The 23,847-nt window shown below is 39.6% G+C and overlaps 1 protein-coding gene across 3 annotated transcripts in view; it reads right to left on the reverse strand.

The window, feature by feature from the left end:
- Positions 1 to 23,847, reverse strand: part of CNTNAP2 (contactin associated protein 2) — a 1,166,415-nt gene that overhangs the window by 193,439 nt on the left and 949,129 nt on the right. The window lies entirely within an intron of this gene.

Raw genomic sequence — 23,847 nt, forward strand, 5'->3', positions numbered from 1 at the left:
AGCTTTAATTCTAATAATCACAAATCTTGTTTTCTTTATCTATAATCAATTCTCATTCTTTAAACATTGTATTTTCATGGTATTACACATGATCTACTAATTGTCTCCCCTCAGTAGACCTTGGATCCCCTTTAGTTCTTAGTCAGAGGTAACTATCACGTTGTAGTTTATATTTTTCTCTAGTCTTAGCCCCAGAAGTTTGTTTCCCATTTATTTTTGTGGGTGTGTGGAAGAACAGAAACCCATAAGAGTGAGTGCTCTCAAAGGAGCGCTTACCCCATCAGGACAGGACAATTTTATCTAGTCTGTATTATGTAGCATACATCTGTAGCTCCTCACTTAGCATGAGGACCTCTAGGTTAAGACTAGTTAAGACTGCCCTCCAGAGTTGGAATTAGTGATCCTATATATTATTTTTTACTTCCTTCTTACCTAATAAATAGAAAAGTTGCTTCTAACTGTGAAGTTCTTAATAAAAGTGGTTTCCAAACAAATTCTCTCAATAGAGCAAAGTCATCAGCTTTTGTTCTTGTTTGTTTGTTTTGTTTGACCTATGAAAGGTAAACCCTTCAAATTAACTGGTAACTACAAAAGAGGTCAGGAACAAACAGCTATTTCAAACTTTAAGCTAAGCCACAGCCAAATGGAAGAAGGACTTTATAACAGCCATTGCCAAAACCAAAACCAAAACCAAAAACAAACAAGAACAACAACAACAAAAGTGAAGGATTAACTACAAATTGTGTTATAAAAATGATGTATAATGTTTCTACATCTACTGGGGAAGGAAAGTGGTGTCTAATATCATGAAAGTGCTTTAGTTAGAGGAAGAATTAAATATCCATCTACAAAGCATTTTAAATGTACCCACAGTCATCAGAAATAATTATATGAAACTGAATACTCCAGGATATACAAGCACATTTAAAGCAATGGTGCAGTATAGAGGTAATTAACAGATTTTATTTTTTTATTTTTTCGTTACGGAAACACTCTGGTATAAAGTATAAGTAAAACATAAATACTTGTCACTTTCCCTCGGCTTGTAAACACACACATCTGAAAATTACTTGCATTGCAACTGCTCTTTCTTTTAGCGCTCTTGCTAAAAAGACAAATAACCTTATTTTATAATGATATGCAATTTTTTCCATAGATTAATTTTCTTATGGCCTTTTCATGTTTTTATAATACCATTGCCTCTTGTTTGCATATGTGTATATCCACACACATACTACAGCAACAGTTGACATCAGTAAGGATGTTAAACAGGGTATTTACTAAAGTTTTAAAAAATTGCATTTGTGTAATATGTACAAATGTGTCACCTCCAGAGGCAGTTGAGTTCTGCAGGGCTGTGGCCAGTGAATATCTTGGAGGCACTGCATTTACTCCCAGCATTATGAGACAACTGAGTGACTGAAATTAGGGCGTGAGCTATAGGGAAGATATGACGTTATACTTTTTCCTAAATATCAGGCCAAATGCAGACACCCTTGCTTAGAAAAATCTGACTTTTGCTGTCAGTTCTACTGACTGCAGAGTGGCAAATATTTGTCTAACATTTTGTTGACTGCACTTATACAAGTGTACTGAGTCTGGCTGGGATGGAGTTAACTGTCAAGCCCATTTACTGCTGAGGTTTGCACATGTGGCTAGAATGGTGTTGAGAATGCACCTACTGCAAAGGCTTGGATTAGGAAGATGTTGGTGGAGACATCACTGGGATAGCTGACCCGAAGCAGCTAAAGGGTTATTCCATACCGTATGATATCATGTTAAACAATAAAAATTATGAAAAAGGAGGAGGAGGCCCCCTCATTTATTACAAATGTGTTTATCTTCCATGCATGCAACTGCTACATGTAGTGAGGCCTTGGCCCTGCTTATTGGGAAATATCTGGACATCACCTAGTGATAGGAAGTGCAGAATATTTTTTTCCATCATGGCAATGATCTTCCTCCATCCCTCCCTCCCTCCCTCCCTCCCTTCCCTCCTTCCTTCCTTCCTTCCTTCCTTCCTTCCTTCCTTCCTTCCTTCCTTCCTTCCTTTCCTCTTGTTCTCTTTCTTTCTTTCCTAACACAATTAATTCTGAGCTCAAACTGTCTTTTCCTAGCACAATGCTTGATGAACCCATCCAAGACTTTTTAGTACATAGCATGCTGTCTGATTTGTGCATGGGCCTGTCACAACCCTGACCGCATGGATTGAAAAGGCTCTGGGCTGTGAGTTTCTAAGAACCTATGACAACGCGGTCATGGCCAAAGGAGGCTGATGATGAAGTGGCTGAGAAGTTCGAATTCCCGCCTTATCCATAACAGCAGCGCTTTTCAGGACTCCAGGCAGTCCTGAGTAGGCCTGGTGGGGAAGCTGACCCTGAAGCAGACAGTCTGTGCTTCTCTAATCTTTCAAGCTGTGGCTCTGCAGCAATTTTATCAGCATTAGGTTAAGACAGAAATTAAAATGTAATAGTTTGGGTGCAAAGGCTTAGGGCCCAAAGTGTTTGCATCTGGTGCAGTCAGAGCCTTGACAATGTTGTGCTGCACTTTAATGCAATAAATATGTTAATTTGCCAAATGTTGATGTATTTTTTTCTTTCTTGATGGCTTAAATGTAGCTTACTGCAGGTGTTTCTTGCCTTAAAATGAAAGTCTATGAGATAAAAGTTGCCCCATGGATGTAAGGGATACTGAGATATCTATCACTTCTAACTGTAAACAAAGGCTACACAAGCAACATTGCAGAGGCTGCAGTCACTGATTACAGCTCTCTGCTATTGCAAGCAGCCACACTACCTAATCTTCTTTAGAATCTGATCACATCTCAAATTAGGAAGAATTTGGCTACTCAACCCCAATACTCATATCTGAAAGCTGTTCCAGAACATTCATGCTAGCTATAAAGCCTGCTTTCCAGATTTAAATACTTGATTCACAGGACATTCCTTTTTTGTGTTCGCAAATGTCACAATAAATATTTCTTCCTTGTTCTGTTTTACTGCAGTGTATTTTTAGGGAAAATGGTGTCACAACCTTTCAGCACATAGGAGAGGGAACACAATGCAGAGACAAATAAGCTATTGCCAGTCCCATCTAGTGCATGTAATGCTGTGCAAAGATTGTAGTTTTGCCCTGAGAAGCAGTCTGGCTACACTGGCAAGGACAACACCTGAGCAAATAAGCCTTGCCAAAAGCCTTCTGAGATACATGAACAGAAGAAATGTTCTGTGGGATCAAAACAATGGTCCACCTGCTTCATCCTCCTGCTGCAGACAGTGGCAATAAGAGATGCTACTCAGGGTGAGTGTGTGAGCCTGACCCTTTCTGTCATCTGCTGACCTTCTACTCCCCCACCAGCTACCATCATCATATTAAAAATGTTACAGGGTGCACAGTGTTTACCATTTATTGACCTGTTGTGTATGAATCTGTTCTGTCCTTTCCTGAACATACTTACATTGTCTGCTTGCACAACCTCCTGTGGCAGCTAGTTGCAGAAGTTTACAACCAGCTGTGTAAAGAAGTACTTTTTTCCCCCATCTGTTTTAAACAGTTCTCATACCAATTAACTTGTTTATATCTAGCTTTGAGTGTCATTGTGTTATGCTCCAGTGCACTGCATAGGTATACTAATAGTGTTCCATTGTATATTAACATCCCTTATTTTTCTTCTTTATAAAATGGGGAAAAAAAAAAAGAGCAAAAGAGCTCTGTGTGCATGCAATAACAATGCTGGGTGAAAGTACCCCAGTTCTTTCTGAGCAAGGTTTTTCACTGTTTGAAGGAACGTCTTAAGAAAATGATTCAGTGAGGAAATTATGTTTACATATCATTAAGGAAGTGGAATTCAGAAATGGAAATGTATGAATTAACTGTTTTCCAACATCTTCAAACATAAAAAAAAAATCCACACACAAAAAAATCCCACAAATTGTTTGCAAACAATAATAATCTGTTTTAAGATAGAGAGGACACACTGTTAATAAATGCAATAGAACCTGGAGGTCTACAGACATATTCTTCAGCTGTATAAACATAATATAAACTATTATAAGGATTTATGCATGGTTGTAAGTGATTTGCAAGTATTCATGTATCAGAAGTGGAAACTGAAATCATGTACAAATCATGATGTATAAAAATCACAAATGCATCACTAGAAATTCTTAAGAAAGTTTTAAGTAAGGGCAGGTAGAAAAATTTAATTGTTTTGTTCAGTTCTGGAACAGCTGAATAACTACCTTGCTAATCCTCCATTAGAGAAACTTGTAAAAAAAATCATGTTAACAGTAATAAAAACAGTTTAATGTTTCTTGGATTCTGGGATAACGTTACTTATAGATCATCAACAGGAGTAAGCATCAATTGGTCAACTGATTGAGTCTTCAAAAATATTCTTCAGATCAATAAAATAAGGTTTTGTTTCTTTGTTTGTTTTACTTTGCTTTAGTTTCCTATAAAGAAAGAAAACATGAATTTAATGAATTTTCAAGATACTTTCCCATTTTGTTTACACACGAAGTCTTCAGTTTTCACCATTGAATTTATTCTGTAACAATTGCCTCCATTCCCCCATGTTCTCTTTAGTGTTCATTCCTGACTGAAGATGAAAAAGCTATAACAAAGTAGAAGCCTAGATGATTTAGTACCCCATTAAACTTTCTTTTCCTTGAGATTAGGTCTTTTCTTGGGAGTTGTAATTAAAATAACTCAGTGTGCATTCTGGCAGTTCTATTACACATTATTTAAATTTTCTTTCTGAGTTGAGAACCCGTAAGATACGATAAGTCATCCTGTTTACCAGGAAAGGAGTGACAGCAGACAATGCTTCAAACTGTAATTCATTCTACTATCCTTACAGATACATTTTAAGTATAAAATAAGTGCTGGTACCTTATTTAACTGTGTGCCTACAGAAAAATAACCTGCAGTTTGTGAGGAGGACAGGCCTTACTGTCAAACTATATATTTGAGGTATTTTTTGCAAAGAAAAATTGAGGATATTTATGGATAAAGATGACAAGGATAGCAACTAGAAATATATAGATATGTAGTGTCCAGACTGATGGAGAAGATTTATATGACAATATAGGTTACGAAAAATAATTAATGTTTGCATATTAACAAGAAACACAAAATTATCCTGAACTTGCTTCCCCCCCCCCCCCCCCCCCCAGTTTTAGTGGCAATCCCTTTTTAAAACAAGTAATAGAGTAATAGCATGCAGCAGTGTTAATACAATCTCCCTCAAAAACTTCAGCTTTGGAACCTGCCTCTCCAAAAAGTCTCCAGTTGTGGGGAAATGCATTCCCCATTCTACATGCTAACTATGCATTTCTATATCCAGTTCCATAGAAAATGAAACCAATTTCCAAATGTTTTAGCTATGCTGCTTTTCTTTTTTCTTTTCTAAGATGCTTTTCTTACAAATGAAACCATATAGTTTATATTATTAGGGATAGTTTCAAAACACAACTTTTTAATCTAAATATTTTCAGACCAGTGTTTCGTAAGGTACATTATATCTGAACTACTGTATGAGTTTTCAGAAAGCTCCATACTGTTGTATTTCCTCCAGGTGAAACAAACCTCTCTCCATTTGGCAATACAACTGTGACAAAACTGAAGGTGTAACTTGTGGAAGTGGAAAAGTGATAGAGAAAAACTGGCACTGCCACCACATCTGTAACTTCTGCTCATAACTGTAACTAGACAAAAAAGAACTCTGAGTTCTCCATTTGCGTCACTCTCATGCTATGGTATTGATTGACCATAACAGAAAACCCGAAACAATAGTACAAGGAGCATTATTCATTAGTAGTTCATATTTCCTTTTGAACACCTGATGACTAATCTTTGATAATTCCAAATGCAAGTGATTTGCACACATATTTCTGGTCACAGCTAGCAAGTGTTTTACAGAGTGTCTAACAAACATTTTTATCATGTTGCAACATATTTGAGTTTCTTTGCTGTCCATGCAGACAGTAAACTCTTCTTTAAAACCGGCTTCTGATTTTCACTACATTTTGTGCTAGTATTGTGATCTTTGTGTTTTTAGCTGTAAAAACTCATAAAAGCCAGAATATGCTGTTGATATCTCTTTTTCTATAGCCAGTAAAAATGTGCTTTAAAATGAGTATTAACAATAATTTTAATAGACTTTGCTAGAAAATAAGCGGAAATGGCACATATTCAAAACTGCAATTAGAGAACAAAGATCTGTATACTATTATCTATACTCTACAAAAATAAAGATGATAGTAGATGAGACCTGTTCCTCCCCTGCTTCAAAAAGTGATATATATCAGTCCTGAGACTTTGTTATGAAACAATACTTTTAATAAAAGTAAATTACCAGAAATAAATTGCTTTTATAATGAATAGTTGTTTTATAATGTATTGTCAATACAACTGTTTCTTTTCTGATAAAAAAAAAAAGTTGCATTACCTGTAGTGACAGTTATTAATTTTCTTTTAACACAGCACAGCCCAAGATCCCAGTAAGGAGTAATGCCCTTTTATATTTGATCTTTCATGACCAAAAGGAAAGGCAGTACCTCCTCTAAATAACTTTTTCAGGGTATGTTTATATGATACGATGAAATGACATACAGAAACTGTCAAATAATGCCAAATATAACAATTAACTGTTAGAGGTAGAAGATATTTTATGATGCGTTTTTGGCAAAAACTGATCTCCTTGTAACTGAATTCCCACACCATATCCTCAGTGTCTTGCTCCTGTTTTTCCACTCTCTCCTAAGCCCCATGTTTTTCCCTTTTCAGCTTTTTCACTTTTGACCTATCTCCTAGTTAAAATATATTGTCATTTTTCTCTTTTCTCTCTCTCTCTCTCTCTCTCTTTTTTTTTTTTTTTTTTCCCATTATAAAGTGGAGATTTAAAAAGTGCACTTTTTGAATTCTCTTCACAGGAGAGTCAGGATTGTTCAGTAACTATCAATGTCTTTACCTACTTCAGGATATTTCATCATTTCAATAACTGTAGTGTTCTTTGGTGGCAAGATAGGAGATAAATGATTCTACAAAATGTTGTTAGAAATGGCTGATTTAGTCAGCAATAACTGGTTTAAACAAAAATTTCCAGACTTGGTCTGGAAGTGTGCCTATTGTCCTTACATCAGTCCCATATTAGAAGTATGAGATATGTTTGCTTGTAGATCTACATGTACATACAAAGAGGTAAACATCTCCAGTTGGAACATGGGAATTTCCAATTACATATCAGGAAAAAAAATCATAATGAGTGTGGTCAAATACTTGCACAGGATGTCCAGAGGGATTCTGAACACCTTCTTGGAGGTGTTCAGGACTCAGGGGGACACAGCCCTCAGCCACCCAGTCTAGTTAGATCTACCCTGAGTAGCAGGTTGGACTAGGTAGCCCCTGGAGGCTGCTTCCAGACTGAATTACTTTGTGATCTGATGAGTGTTCATATGCATAGATGAACACAGTGCAAAACCTTAACGCTCTCAATGACTCTCTGAATTGATCTGCCTTTAGCAAAAACATTTAATAAACTTAAGCTTCTTTTCCTCAGCTCAGCTTTTTCAATGATCTGCTCACTGATCTCAATGATCTGAGTTAACTATGCCCAACATTTATCTTTACTTTGAAGATCCTTTTGCTATTCTCCAGCTTTCAGGACAAAACCTGAAGATATTTATTGTTTATCCTTTTGTTCTGTTCTGCTTCACAATCATTACATATGGTAATCTAACAATTAAAAAAGCTATATTAATAAAGTAAGATAATAAATGAGATTTTTGAGCTTTCTCTTCATGTATTGTCATTATCTATCTGCTATCTTGATTCAAGGTATTTACATCATTTGATGTTATTTATTTTTTTGGAATTTTTGTCACAATCCTTAAAGGATCTCACAATTTCTTTGCTTTTAATGTTAGTGATTAAAATTTTCTTGTTCTTGACTATTTTACTAAATAAAAAGGCAGCAGGAGACATTGTCAGTTTTAAGTGCATTATTTGTAGGTGTTCTGTGCCAAACAGAAGTTTCAGTTTGATTCCTGGGTCTTATAAAACCCTCTTAATATTTCTGATACCATTTTCTTTCAGAAAAATGGATAAATATCTTAGATTTGACATAAGATACTTAAATTCATACTCTTGCAAAATATTTTAACTTTACAGTCAACCTGTGGACCATTAAATGTTATTACCACACATTATGTCATACCCAGAAAATACTGGCTTAGACATGAAATTACATGTTTACATGACAGCATTTTTAACTGTCCTGTTTCATAGCAGTAATACCTGAAAATAAATTTATACTTCTCCAATGACAGCATAAAGCTTTTGGATCATAGGTTTATTGTTTTTTTGTATTTGTTTTTCTTCATCAGATTTTCTAATGTTGTCAGCAGATTCTGTCTTATCTTTATATTTGCCTGCTTCCTTGGAAATCGCCTTCTTCTTTATTTTCATTCAACTTTCATCACTACAGTATTCTAAGCATGAATAGGAAGCAAAGGAAATAAAAGAAAAATAACAGAAGAATTGTGGGGTTTATGGCAGGGACAAAATGTCAAACCATGATTAGTGACAGATGAGAAGTAGTTTGGAAAGCTTGGGGCATTCACTGATTGTGCAACACACACATATACAAAACAACAACAAAACAGGAGGGAGACATGAAGCAGCCCAACAAGAACGGTAACTGACAAAAGTGCATTAAAACAAATTTGGAGAATTTAATCTTCTTTTACAAGTTTGACAACTTTTTTTTTTTTTTTGTAGCAGTTTTTGCCTCTTTTCCTCATATTAGAGCTATTGCCTTTATTAGTAATATTGCAGAGTATATCCAAGCTTAATGGATTGCTTTAAGTGTTTATCATAGCATATGCAAGCAACCTTCTTCTTTGAGGTAAAATAATGCAGTATGAATATAATAATAGTTTCCTTCCCCTTCTCTTTTTTTTCCATCCATCCATCCATCCATCCATCCAGCCAGCCAGCCAGCCATCCATCCATCCAAAATATTACTACTTCCATCTTCCCTTCCATCTTCCCTTCCCTTCTTTTGATATATGATTATTTCCTCTTCTCCTTCTTCTCCCTTCTATACATGCATATACCCCTGCACACTGAAGAACAAACAATGAAAGTAGATACATCTTTTGTTTACACAGGAGGTGTAATACTTTCAGCCGCGTGGACTCTCTTATGATTGTGTTTCAGCTAAAAGATGACTGCTAGTAGTAATAATAGACAAGCATGGACTGCAGTTTTCATCTAACAGAAGAGGTGACAGATTCCAGATGTCTTCTATATAGCATTCCACTGATTTAGAAAAAAAGTCAGGGTGGTATAGGGGGTGGCCCTACAATTGAAGAAGAAAAGAGAACCACTCTCTTCAAGAGCTAAGCAGTGTCAAGCATTAAGTGAAATACCTTAGGCTGTACAGCATAGAAGTGATTTCATCTTCTAGGACTGCACTGATGGCTGAGTCATTACTCTTTAAGTTAGCACACAAATAAAAGGAGATAGAAGAGGAGAAAATAACAGTAAGACTGAATTCTGTAGTGTGCAGTGCTCAGCATACTCTGTCCTTACCTGACAAATTGTGACAGGAGGTCCTCTAAAGTTAAGACCATAAGCTCTTCATTCAGATAGAAAATCTGTTATGTTTCTAGGAAAGATATAGCAGACATTTTTGTTCTTGGTCACTTGATTTTTCACTCACACATTAATTATAAAGTTTCATAAAATAAGGAATAGAGATAACGTCATAATTTTCTCCTTTAGGTTCATTCATCACTGCTGGTACTGACAGATGGATGACCCTAAAGTTCATAGAGTCATATAATATCCTGAGTTGGAAGGGACCTACAAGGATCCCTACGGGTTAGGATTAGCGGGAAGGCCAATAAGGCAAGCATCCTGGTGGGGGTCTGTTATAGACCACCGAACCAGGATGAGGAGACGAATGAGGAGTTCTACAGGCAGCTGGCAGAAGTTGCGAAATCATCAGCGCTTGTTCTCGCGGGGGACATCAACATCCCAGACATATCCTGGAAGCACAACACAGCCCAGAGAAAGCAGTCTAGGAGGTTTCTGGAGAGCGTGGAAGATAGCTTCCTGACGCAGCTGGTTAGAGAGCCTACCAGGGGAGGTGCCCCCCTAGACCTTCTGTTCACAAACAGTGACGGACTGGTGGGAGATGTGGTGGTCGAGAGCTGTCTTGGGCAGAGTGACCACGAAATGGTAGAGTTCTCTATTCTTGGCGAAGTCAGGAAGGAGACCAGTAAAACCGCTGTCTTGGACTTCCGGAGGGCTGACTTTGAGCTGTTCAGGACACTGGTTGGCAGAGTCCCTTGGGAGGTGGTTCTGAAGGGCAGAGGGGTCCTGGAAGGCTGGGCACTCTTCAAGAAGGAAATCTTAATGGCTCAGGAGCGGTCTGTCCCCATGTGCCCAAAGATGAGCCGGCGTGGAAGAAGACCAGCCTGGCTGAACAGAGAGTTGTGGCTCGAGCTTAGGAGAAAAAAGAGGGTTTATGACCTTTGGAAAAGAGGGCAGGCCACTCAGGAGGACTATAAGGGTGTTGTGAGGCTGTGCAGGGACAAAATTAGAAAGGCCAAAACTCATCTGGAGCTCAATCTGGCTACTGCCGTTAAAGATAACAAAAAATGTTTTTATAAATACATCAACACAAAAAGGAGAACTAAGGAGAATGTCCATCCTTTACTGGATGCGGGGGGAAACTTAGTTACAAAAGATGAGGAAAAGGCTGAGGTGCTTAATGCCTTCTTTGCCTCAGTCTTTAGCGGCAAAACCAGTTGTTCTCTGGATACCCGGTACCCTGAGCTGGTGGAAGGGGATGGGGAGCAGGATGTAGCCCTTGCTATCCACGAGGAAATAGTTGGCAACCTGCTACAGCACTTGGATGTATGCAAGTTGATGGGGCCGGATGGGATCCACCCGAGGGTACTGAGCGAACTGGCGGAGGAGCTGGCCAAGCCACTTTCCATCATTTCTCAGCAGTCTTGGCTATCAGGGGAGGTCCCAGTCGACTGGCAGCTAGCAAATGTGACACCCATCTACAAGAAGGGCCGGAGGGTAGACCTGGGGAACTATAGGCCTGTCAGTTTGACATCAGTACCAGGGAAGCTCATGGAGCAGATTATCTTAAGTATCATCACGCAGCACTTGCAGGGCAAGCAGGTGATCAGGCCCAGTCAGCATGGGTTTATGAAAGGCAGGTCCTGCTTGACGAACCTGATCTCCTTCTATGACCAAGTGACGCGCTTGGTGGATGAGGGGAAGGCTGTGGATGTGGTCTACCTTGACTTCAGTAAGGCTTTTGACACCATTTCCCACAACATTCTCCTCAAGAAACTGGCTGCTCATGGCTTGGACTGGCGTACGCTTCGTTGGGTTAAAAACTGGCTGGATGGCCAGGCCCAAAGAGTTGTGGTGAATGGAGTTAAATCCAGTTGGAGGCTGGTCACTAGTGGAGTCCCCCAGGCCTCAGTACCGCGGCCAGTCCTCTTTAATATCTTTATCAATGATCTGGATGAGCGGATCGAGTGCACCCTCAGTAAGTTTGCAGATGACACCAAGTTAGGTGCGTGTGTTGATCTGCTCGAGGGTAGGAAGGCTCTGCAGGAGGATCTGGATAGGCTGGACCGATGGGCTGAGGTCAACTGTATGAAGTTCAACAAGGCCAAGTGCCGGGTCCTGCACCTGGGGCGCAACAACCCCAAGCAGCGCTACAGGCTGGGAGATGAGTGGTTGGAAAGCTGCCTGGCCGAGAAGGACCTGGGAGTACTGGTTGATAGTCGGCTGAATATGAGCCAGCAGTGTGCTCAGGTGGCCAAGAAGGCCAACAGCATCCTGGCTTGTATAAGAAACAGTGTGGCCAGCAGGTCTAGGGAGGTGATTGTCCCCCTGTACTTGGCTCTGGTGAGGCCGCACCTTGAGTACTGTGTTCAGTTTTGGGCCCCTCGCTACAAGAAGGACATGGAGGTGCTCGAGAGAGTCCAGAGAAGGGCGACGAAGCTGGTGAGGGGTCTGGAGAACAAGTCTTACGAGGAGCGGCTGAGGGAGCTGGGCTTGTTCAGCCTGGAGAAGAGGAGGCTCAGGGGCGACCTTATCGCTCTCTATAGGTACCTTAAAGGAGGCTGTAGTGAGGGGGGTTGGTCTATTCTCCCACGTGGCTGTTGACAGGACGAGGGGGAATGGGCTAAAGTTGCACCAGGGGAGGTTTAGATTGGATATCAGGAAGAACTTCTTTACTGAAAGGGTTGTTAGGCATTGGAATGGGCTGCCCAGGGAAGTGGTTGAGTCACCATCCCTGGAGGTCTTTAAAAGACGTTTAGATGTAGTCCTTAGTGATATCGTTTAGTGGAGGTCTTGTTAGTGATAGGACAGAGGTTGGACTAGATGATCTTGGAGGTCTCTTCCAACCTAGACGATTCTGTGATTCTCTGATCATTAAGCCCAACTCCTGTGTCCACACAGGACTACCCCAAAATCATCCTATATGTCTGAGAGAGTTGTCCAAATGTATCTGGAACTCTGTCAGGCATGGAGTTGTGACCACTTTCCTGGGAAGCCTTTTTCAGTGCCTGACCACCCTCTCAGTGAAGAACATTTTCTGAATATCACAGTTTCATGCTGCTCCCTCGGGTTCTATCTCGGGTCACCAGAGAGGAGATCAGTGCCTGCCCCTCTGCTCCCCCTTGTGAGGAAGCTGTAGACTGCCCTGAGCTCTCCCTTCAGTCTTCTCTTTTCTAAGCTGAACATATGAAGCAATGTCATCCACCCCTCACATGTCTTGCCCTCTAGACACTTCACTGTCTTTGTAGACCTCCTCTGGGGACAAAAATAATGGTTTTATGTTCTTTTTATACTGTGACATCCAAAACTGAACACAGTATCTGAGGTGAGGCTGCACTAGTGCAGAGTAGAGCTGGAAAATCACTTCCCTCGGCTGGCTAGCAATGCTGTGCCTGTTGCACCCCAGGACATGGCTGACCCTCCTGGCTGCCAGGGCACACTATTGACTCATATTAATGTTCAATTTGCTGCCAAATGGGCATCCTGTTCATCCTTAGGAAGTTGCTAGGGCTAAACTATTTTTAAATATGGAGCAAGGTAAAAGATACTGCACAATATGCATGAAGATATACAGATTCTTGTACCCTCATCCTCAGATATGCTAGTTTTGCATTCCTTGTGGAATGAAAAATAACTGAAGAAGAGCTGCATAGGACTGAATAAATAACACGATGCAAGAAGGTTCTATTTAAACAAAGATAAGACAGACAGTTCTTTCATGTATCATCAATGTACAAATTTTCTTGTGTTTTCAGTTCAGTTTTCAGAAGGCTAAGACTTGTCTTCTCAGCTGTTTGGTTGCTGCCATGATCCACAAGCATTAGGGGAAATGCTTGCTTTAACATCAATAAGTGGGATGACAACTAAACACCAAGTGGTTTAAATGCCTGTTTGTTATAAATTAGGCCACTATCAAAACAAAAAGGTGAATAATACAGGAGGGAAAAGAGAGAAAACAGCACGGATGTTTGCAAGTTTCGTGACTAATTTAACCCCCAGACTCCTAATGCCCTTAACCTATATTATTTCAGACTATAAATCTGTCAGGTTCCCTGAGCTATGTATATACGTTATCAGTACTTGCATGGAACATTTGTAAAGGAGAGAGAGTAAACGAAGTGATCATGGATTTACCTGAATTCCAGAATGGAGCTGTTGGCTCTGGGCTATGCATTAGCAATAAACCACATATATTCACGATAACTCCAAGGCAACAGGTCCTGTCCTTCAAAGTCTGCGTAAAGCTATTGGCCTAAACACTTGCTGTGAAAGACTTACTATTCCCTTCATCTTCCACAAATTTAATTTTTAAATCACTCTCATTAGTCTTATGTACATATTTGTGGTCATATGAACATTGAGGAGAATGACAGCCTTTTTGTGTTTGTAGCCAACCTTGTCTAATGAATCCCCAGTCTGAGGCCAGAGTCCTATGGTGGTATTGAGGTACAAGTAAATGAGAATTTTAAATGCGCTACTTTGCCTAGCACATCTCTAGCATGGCTGAGTGCTGGATGGAGTTCATCCCTCCATCTTTACTGTTTCCATCTTTCTCAAAATTTTAATCTGTTGTTGTCAGTAATTAAAACATTTAGCCTTCTCTTAAGGGAGAAGCAGAAAAGAGGAATGTTTAATAGTCAAAGACAAGGTATACATAATTTCTATAAAAGAAAATATAGAACAGATAATGAAAAAAAGAGGACAAAATTCAATTAATGGGAAGATTCCGTATTTTTATATGAACATTTTGTTTCAATATTGCACACGAGTTACAGCTAGGCACAGCTGAGAAATGCAGAAGAGGAATCAGCCTGTTTAATACTCATTCACTTGACCCTTCTCCCTGATAGAGTAGTTTTAATGGGCAAACTATAACTAGTAGAAATGAACTTCTTGGCTTCTGGCTATCTGTTTTTCTCTTGCTGAAAGTTTCAGCTCAAAACTATCAATCATTCAGGAAAAAAAAAAAAAGTAATAATAGCAGCATTAAATCTAACATTTCCTAAGGTTTGAATGCTTGACTTTCTGTCTTCAGTGTTCCTCCTAGTGTAGATTATTATTCTGTGTCATTACATACTGACATAGTGCTAAATTTTGATTGACTGAAATTATCTTAATGTGAGGTGTCAATGTTAATATACAGAGAAACTCTGAAAGGAAACTCTAAAAAACTACAAGGCTGTCTGGATTTACAAAGTACAAAAAAAACCAGCCTTGTGAAGTAATGCAAGTTGGCAGCTAAACTTCCCCACCTTCACCTGCAAAACTAGTTTATTCCATAAGCATAACTAAAAAATAAGTTTAGATATTTCAGATTTTATAAAGTGAACAGATGCAATTACTGCACACAGTTACAGCACAACACAATTACCAATTGTTTTCTGGTCAGTCATTTCAAAGATGGTCATTAAGCTATGCAAAAACATGGAAATACAGTTTTTGAAGTGGCAACCATTCTACAAAATGTTCCCCTTTTCTAGGAAATTGAGATTCAACATGTATATGTGATGACAGGCCTAGCAGCAAGACATCACTAATCTTACTAGATATTTTTTTTTCCCCTGATTTCATGTAATGCAAGAAAGTATGTTTTCTTGTCAAATACAGGCCTCTGTATTTTAGCAAAAATGCCTATTTTGCAAGGTATTGCTTAAACATATTGCTATATTATTTAAATATTTGACCTTTATAGGCAGTCAATCCGTCTGGATAAATTGCAATTTTTTTAATATATATTGAATGTAATCATGCATATTCCTTACTGCAACTTCTATAGTCATTCAGGTTCTTTTAGGTTTATTCATATTTGATCCCTTTTACTTCTTTAGGGCTTCCTTATATACTGTTACAAATAAGAAGATAATAAGATAATTTCAGGAAAATGTAACTAATTAGAGCCAATGATAAATTCTCTGGTATTTTTTTTTTTTTTTTTTCCCAGAGAATGTATAAACTAACCACTTCTGATCACATACCATTGCTGTGGAATTTCCAGTTGCTTCCTAGATGAGAAAGTAACACTGAAAAAATAAAATAAAATAAAATAAAAATAAAATAAATAAAATAAAATAAAATAAAATAAATAAAATAAATACCCAAATACATCTTTAGCAGCTTCTAATGGATAGGAGAAGCCAGAGTCATGTAACCCACCAGTTCTCTCTGCATCAGCAGCTCTGGTATTGAGAGCACACAAGGTTAAAGGACAGATAGATGTTCAAAAGTGCCTAAGTGAGTAAGAAACTGAACTATTACTGATTTCAAATGGAATTGACATGTGCTATACTTAAGCCTTGATGCATACCAGTATCTCCAGGAACCTTTAATATTGTGTTAAATCTGGCTACATGTGACCTGCCCAGCATCAGGCATACTGTCATTGCCACAGCCACAGGCTGGCATTTCATTGTCCACCCCTAGTCCTGTGCAGTAGAACAAGTCATATCAGACTGATCCCCGTTTAATTGTCTTTTCTCACCACCTGAATATTTATTCTGAAAGCCTCAATGTAGGAGAAAAGTAGCAAAGAGAAGGGAAATGTATCTTGTGGAGCACTTTGGCAAACATCTCACAAAAATAAAGGGATTTTGCAGACTCTGGAGAAGGAAATGTTAATTTCCAAACTGTGGCAGAGGATAAACAAAAAAATGAGATGGTCTGCAGTCATCTGATTTATTCCTGAAGTCAAGATCTGTGATGATAAAGTAGTCCTGAATTGTTTCATCAACAATTTTGTTTTGCCTTAGTGGCATACCAGTGTTACTTTCTTTCTTTTGTTTTCCATCTGGCAATTATCATTGTCTGCTTAGGAGCACTGCTGTTCCCATGTTACCCACAACACTGGAGTTTCTGAACTTACATTTCCCCTCCCTCCTTCTGTTTTCATTGCTGATTTCCTTCGTTTGTCTGAACCACTATTATCTTCAAGTTCTCCTTTAATCCCTTTCAGTCATCTTATCGGACCATCAAATATTTCTTGAAATATTAGCAGTCATAGTAATAGTCAGCAGTGAGTTCTGTGCCCTACTGAGAAATCTAAAGTTCATCCTCATGAGGAAGTTTGAAAGGAAAACCCTTTTCTCAGTAAATCCACCTGCAGAATCACATCATGTTTTTTTCACATATTATGGAAAAAGTAAGAAAGAATAAGAAGTAAACAGCTTTTGGAGTAGAAACTTTGACCAATCTGGGTGTTATAACTGACTTTATGGTCAAAAGAGTAAGAACCAAAATTTCTTTGTAGATCTTTACATTTACTGCTTAATTCATAAAGTTTGTCTGTCTCTGCAGTGCCAGTATTTTTTACAGAAAAGCATAAATAGTCATGTGTAAATAACATTGTTCAGTTGAAGCAGATTTGGTTTCATAATGACCCAAGGAATTTCTTGTTGTTAATAACAGCAATATCAGAAGCATTTATTCTCTCAAGCTTGAGGCAATCTGACTTTGAATGACGACCATGCTCTTAAATAAATAATCTCTGTTGCCAGGTAAAACTAACCTTTTAAATATAATTTGATTCACTTACTTCTGGATTAATTTCATACTGGGCACAAATAATGGATAATTTGGGACTAAGGTTCACTTTAGTGGGATTTCTCTGGGTGAAGCTCTTCCCAACTGTTTTTTCCCTCCTATCCATAAAGCTTTGCTGTGACAAAAATGATTACTTAGTATTTACATTGCAGCAACAACATGGGCCTCTTCTAAGAATTAACTTCTATTTTAGATGCATTGTGCAAACACACATAAATTTGAATTCCCTGACAATATCTACCATTTTGGCCTATATACCTCCTGTTTTCAGGGTCTGATAATCAACACATTAGTATATGCTAAATACCTGTACCATTTACAGAGTGCTCTTTTTTCTTCTTTATTCAGAGAGAGTGATCTGAAAAGGTGTTCCGCGAGCTTTTAAAAAACATTAATACACACCGTCCAGATTCCAGGTATATCAAGACTATGGTGTAATCTAGTACGTGAGAAAGATTACATTATAATTGAGTCCATAATTGGCATAGCTAGTTCAGTACTTATGAAAATCACAAGTTAAAAAAGTGGAGTTCAAGATCCTTGAGGCACAGGAGGAGGGTGCATGGAAAGCTTGCTACCCTGCACATTAGGAGAGTAGACTTTGGCCTCTTCAGGGAACTGCTTGGTAAAGTACCATGGGATAAAGCCCTGAGGGAAGAGGGGCCCAAGAAAGTTGGTTAATATTCAAATATCACCTCCTCCAAGCTCAGGAGCGATGCATCCCAATAAAAGGGAAGTCAGGCATAAATGCCAAGTGGCCTGCATGGGTGAACAAGAAGTTCCTACACAAACCCAAATACAAAAAGGAAGTCTACAGAGGGTGGAAGCAAGGACAGGTAGTCTGGGATGAATATAGAGAAATTGTGTGAGCAGCCTAAGATCAGGTTAGGAAAGCTAAAGCACTGATAGAAGTAAATCTAGACAGACATATCAAGAGAAAGAAGAAAAGCTTCTATAGGTATGTTGGTGAAAAAGGAAGATAAGGGAAAATCTGTGCCTCCTCCACAAGGAAACGAGAGACCAGGGATATAGGATACAGAGAAGGCTGAGGTACTCAAAGATTAGAAAAGCGGAAATATAACACCCATGTCTACAGAGAGTAACAAGGATAACCTGCAAAACTACAGCCTGGTCAGTCTCATATCTGTGCCAGGTAAGACCAAAGAGCAGAACCTCCTGGAAACTATACAAAGGCACATAGGAAATAAGGAGGTGATTGGAGACAGACAACATGGATTCACAAAGGGCAAATCATGCCTGACTAACTTGGTGGCCTTCTATGATGGGGATTGAGTGTTGGTGGATAAGGGAAGAACAGCTGATGTCATCTACCTGCACTTTTACAAAACCTTACATGGCCCCGCTCATCATCCTTGTCTCTAAATTGGAGAGACATGGATTTGATGGATGAACTGTTTGGTGGATAAGGAATTGTCTGGATGGTCACAATCAAAGAGCTGCAGGCAATGGTTTGATATCCAGGTGGAGTCCACTGATGAATGGTGTCCCTCAGGGGTCTGTATTTGGACCAGTACTGTTTCATATCTTCATTGGTGCCATGGACAATGGGATCAAGTGCACCTTTAGCAAGTTTGTGGATGACACCAATCTGTGTGGTGTGGTTGACACATTGGAGGGAAGGGATGCCATCCAGAGGAACATGGACAACTTGGAGAGGTGGGTCTCTGTGAACCTCGTGAAGTTCAGGAAGGCCAAGTGCAGGGTCAGGACAATCCCAAGCAAATACAGGCTGGGTGGAGAATGGATTGAGAGCAGCCCTGCAGAGAAGGACTTGGGGGTGCTGATTGATAAGAAGCTGAACATGAGATGGCAATGTACACTTGCAGCCCACAAAGCCAACTGTATCCTGAGCTAGCTCAAAAGATTTTAACTGGATTAACTGAACTTGACACGGGATGCAAAAAATAGCAAGAAGGGAGTTCTATTATATTATTATCCAGAAAAGAAAGGCCAAGGAGAATATACCGTATTTGATAGACGAGAAGGGAGAGCTAGTAATGACAGACATGGGGAAGGTTAAGGTACTCAACAACTGCTTTGCCTCAGTCTTCACTGCCAGACAGACTTCCCAAGTATCTAATTTCCCTGAAACTGGAGATGAAGGCTAAGTGAGCAAAGTCCCTCTCACTGTAAGTGAAGAGCAGGTTCGAGACCACATGATGAAAATGAACAGGTACAAGTCTGTGGGGCCTAATGACATGCATCACAGGGTCCTGGAGAACTGGCTGATGGAATGGATAAGCATCTCTCCATCATATTTGAAAACTCCTGGCAGTCAGGTGAAGTTCCTGGTGACTGGAAGAAAGGGAAACATCACTCCCATTTTTAAAAAGGGTGGAAAGGAAGACCCAAGGAACTACAGATCATTGAGCCTCACCTCTGTGCATGTCAAGATCATGGGACAGGTCCTCTTGGAAACAATGTGAAGGCACAGGCAGGACAAGAACGTGATCCAAGACAACCAGCATGGCTTCACCAAGAGCAAATCATGCCTGACCAATCTGGTGGCCTTCTATGATGGAGTGACTGTATCAGTTGGCAAGGGAAGACCAACCAATGTCATCTGCTTGGACTTCTGTAAGGCCTTTGACATGGTCCCACATGACATGCTAATCTCCAAATTGGACAGAGAGATTTGAAGGGTGGACCATTCAGTGGATAAGGAGTTGGCTTGAAGGCCGCACCCAGGGAGTGATGGTCAATGGTTCTATGTCCAGGTGGAGTCCAGTAATGAGCTGTGTCCCTCAAGGGTCTGTCTCAGGACTGGTGCTGTTCGATATCTTCATCAGTGACATAGACAATGGTATTGAGTTGCACCCTCAGCAAGTTTGCAGATGACACCAAGCTGAGTGGTGCAGTTGATAGAACAGAAGGAAGAGATGCCATTCAAAGGGACCTGGACAAGCTCGAGAAGTGGGCCCATGTTGAGTGAGGCCCATTTAATGAGGTTCAACAAGTCTAAGTGCAAGGTGCTGCACCTGAGTCAAGGGCAATTCCAGACATGAGTACAGACTAAGAGAAGAATTCACTGAGAGCAGCCCTGCAAAGAGGGACTTGGGGGTTCTGATGGACGAAAAGCTCAACATGCAGCCAGCAGTCCAGCAGGCCATTTGCAACCTGGGTTGCATCAAAAGAGGAGTGGCAAGCTGGTTGAGGGAAGTTATTGTCCCCCTCTACTCTGCTTTCATGAGTCTCCATTTGGAGTACTGTGTCCAGGTCTGGGGCCCCCAGTACAAAAAGGACATGGACCTGTTGGAGCAAGTCCAGAGGAGGGCCACAAAGTTGATCAGAAGCCTGGAGCACCTCTTCTGTGAAGACAGGCTGAGGAAGTTGGGGTTGTTCAGCCTGTAGAAGAGAAGGTTCCAGGGAGACCTAATAGCTGTCTTCCAATACCTAAAGGGGGCTTACTAGAAAGCTTGAGAGGGACTTCTTGCAAGGGCATGAAGTAATAGTGCAATGGGTAATGGCTCAAAAACGAAAGAGAGATTTAGATTAGATATTCAGAAGATAGTCTTATTATGAGGGTGTTGAAGCACTAGAACAGGTTGCCCAGAGAAACTGTGAATGTCCCATCCCTGGAAGTGTCCAAGGCCAGGTTGGATGGGGCTTTGAGAATCTGGTCTGGTGGAAGGTGTTGCTGCCCGTGGCAGGGTCATTGGAATTAGATGATCCTTAAGTTCCTTCTAAACCAAACCATTCTATAATTCTATGAAAAAAATAACTCATATATCTGATTAAAAAATTAAAAATAAAATCAAGCAAAAAGTTTAGGAAAAACAAATATTGCATACTGCTTAAAGATCTTTAATTTGTCTCCTGTAGCTATCACCATGTTATAGTCCTTGACTGGTCACTGTTTTTCTTTTTTTTCTTTTTCTGGAGGACTCCAGCGTCATTCATTATAGGACATGTACAATACTCTTACAGTAAAACACTACTTACTATTCTAATTTATTCTCATACTTCAATATGAGGACCCCATCTTATCTTGAATGTGTATTTTAACTCTTTCTATAATGACATCATCCCCTTGTTGGATTTTCTGTAGTGCTCATTACAACAGAAGATGATTGCTTCATAAATCTACCTATCTTTGAAAAACCCCTGTGAGGTGAGAAACTGGCATCATCCCCATTCTGCAGAGTGGATGTTAAGGATGAAAGATGTAAGATTAAAAGCACACATACATTTTTAGTGCTCAAGGTGAAAAATGCCTACTGGCTTTTATTTTTTGTGTTTTAGAAGACAGCATTAGATACGTTCAGAGAGAGTGCTCACTTTTTTCAGTTGCAGCTTGGAATGTTCTGTATTTCTACAAATTGGACATCTGAGTTTCCAGTTAGGTACACAGAAAATTAGGATCAAACAATTGATGACTGCCCTATGAAAAAATGGCTTACAAAACTTGGCCAGCATCACACAGGAATTTTGTTCCAGAGGCAGAGTTAGAATCCAGTTCTCCGAGGGAGCATTTCCTGCATTGGTTATGAGATCGTTCATCAAACTGCAATCCCCTTCTTCATTTCTAACATGATTTCCAATTCCTGCATCAAAATTTCTGGACAATATTCTACTTACACTATATCATTCTGATTCAGTCTTACCCACTATTCAGTGACTTCTCTGTTTCCTTTGAGAAAGTACCTTGTACTTCAAACACTGAATCTCCTTGCTGAATTCCTTGCTGAATCTCTCTTCTTCCCCTTTCATTCCAACAATTTCCACTCAGACTTCTTTTCCAGTTTAACTTCTTTACATTTCCTAATATAGTTATTTGCTCTAGCTACTACCCTGGCTACACTTCCCACACTTCCCCACATTAAAATTCTGAGTAAACAGTTGTATATCTATTATGATATTAATCTTATTTTAGATTTTAAAGGATCTATTAATTATATTAATGTATTTATTAATAGATTCCATATATTCTCAGTGTATATAGGGGCATAGATGTTACAGAAAAAGATTATTGAGTGAAGGCTTATTAAATTATCACCTATGGCACTTAGAGAAGCCACAAGAGACCAAATGTCAATGATATTTCCCATACCCACGCATTTCCCACAGCATAAAATAAAACAGTCAACATATGGTACAGAGGCTAATATTTATGGATACACATCCAGTGCCTGAAGCAATGAAAACTGTAAGTGCTCCTAATTCTGCCATTATCCTAATTATTATTACAACATCTTCCTTTTATTGTTACAGTTTTTTCACAGAACCAAACTTACCTCCTGCTACATTGCTATAGTGCCTATGATTGAGCTTGAGTCCTCTGACTATATTTTTCGCTTTTTGTATAATAGTAGTTCTGAAGTTTGTCACCACGTCTGATTTCTCTGTCTGTAGTATTGACTTTATCTCTGTGCTATTCTGTAGTTCACCCCATAACATCACTGATAATTACCCTAACAATGTCAAAGCTTACAGTAGCGTTGCATATGTCAATGTCACTTTTACAAAACCTTACATGGCCCCGCTCATCATCCTTGTCTCTAAATTGGAGAGACATGGATTTGATGGATGAACTGTTTGGTGGATAAGGAATTGTCTGGATGGTCACAATCAAAGAGCTGCAGGCAATGGTTCGATATCCAGGTGGAGTCCACTGATGAATGGTGTCCCTCAGGGGTCTGTATTTGGACCAGTACTGTTTCATATCTTCATTGGTGCCATGGACAATGGGATCAAGTGCACCTTCAGCAAGTTTGTGGATGACACCAATCTGCGTGGTGTGGTTGACACATTGGAGGGAAGGGATGCCATCCAGAGGGACATGAACAGGCTTGAGAGGTGTGCCCATGCAAACCTCATAATGTTCAAGAAGGGTGAGTGCAAGGTCCTGCCTGTGGGTCAGGGCAATCCCCAACAACAGTATAGACTGGGTGACAAATAGACTGAGACAGCCCTGCAGAGAAAGACTTGAGGGTACTGGCAGAAGAAAAATTGGACTTGAACTGTAAACATGCATGTGCAGACCAAAATGGTAATAATATCCTGGGCTGCATCAAAAGAAGCATGACCAACAGGTCAAGGGAGGTGATTCTCCCCCTTGAGAGAATTCATTCTTCATTCATGAGATACCACCTGGAGTACTGCATCCATCTCTGTGGTCCTCAGAACAAGGTAGATTTAGATTAGATATAAATCTTTATTATGAGCATGGTTAGATACTGTAATAAGTTGCCCAGAGAAGTTGTGAATGCCCTAACATTGGAAGTGTTCAAGGCTACGCTGGATGGGACTTTGAGCAACCTGGTCTAATAGAAGGTGTCCCTGTCCGTGGCAGGGGGTTTGGAATTAGATGATCTTTAAAGGTTCCTTCTAACCTAAACTATTCTATAATTCTCTGATTCTAAGTTGCTATTAATGGGAAAAGTGCTCATAAAAGTATGGGTCCAATTAGTCACTGAACATTGCATACCATTTAAAATATGATACTACCTGTGATGACAAAACACTTAAAGCTTACAAACCAAGTGTTCTAAGAGCAGAGATGGAATCTCACAGAAAATGACAATTTTTACACAGTAAGTTCATTGCTAGAACATTTATGGGGGATATCAGAGGGGCAGGTTTAATTCTCTTTTCTGCCTGAAGGGATTTGAACACACATCAATTACCTTGCAGCAGAATGCCCCTGTTACCAGGCTGTAAACTACTCTGGGCTAGGACTTCCTCAGT

The sequence above is a fragment of the Cygnus olor genome, chromosome 2 (genome assembly GCF_009769625.2).
Source record: "Cygnus olor isolate bCygOlo1 chromosome 2, bCygOlo1.pri.v2, whole genome shotgun sequence".
NCBI classification, from domain to species: Eukaryota; Metazoa; Chordata; class Aves; order Anseriformes; family Anatidae; genus Cygnus; species Cygnus olor.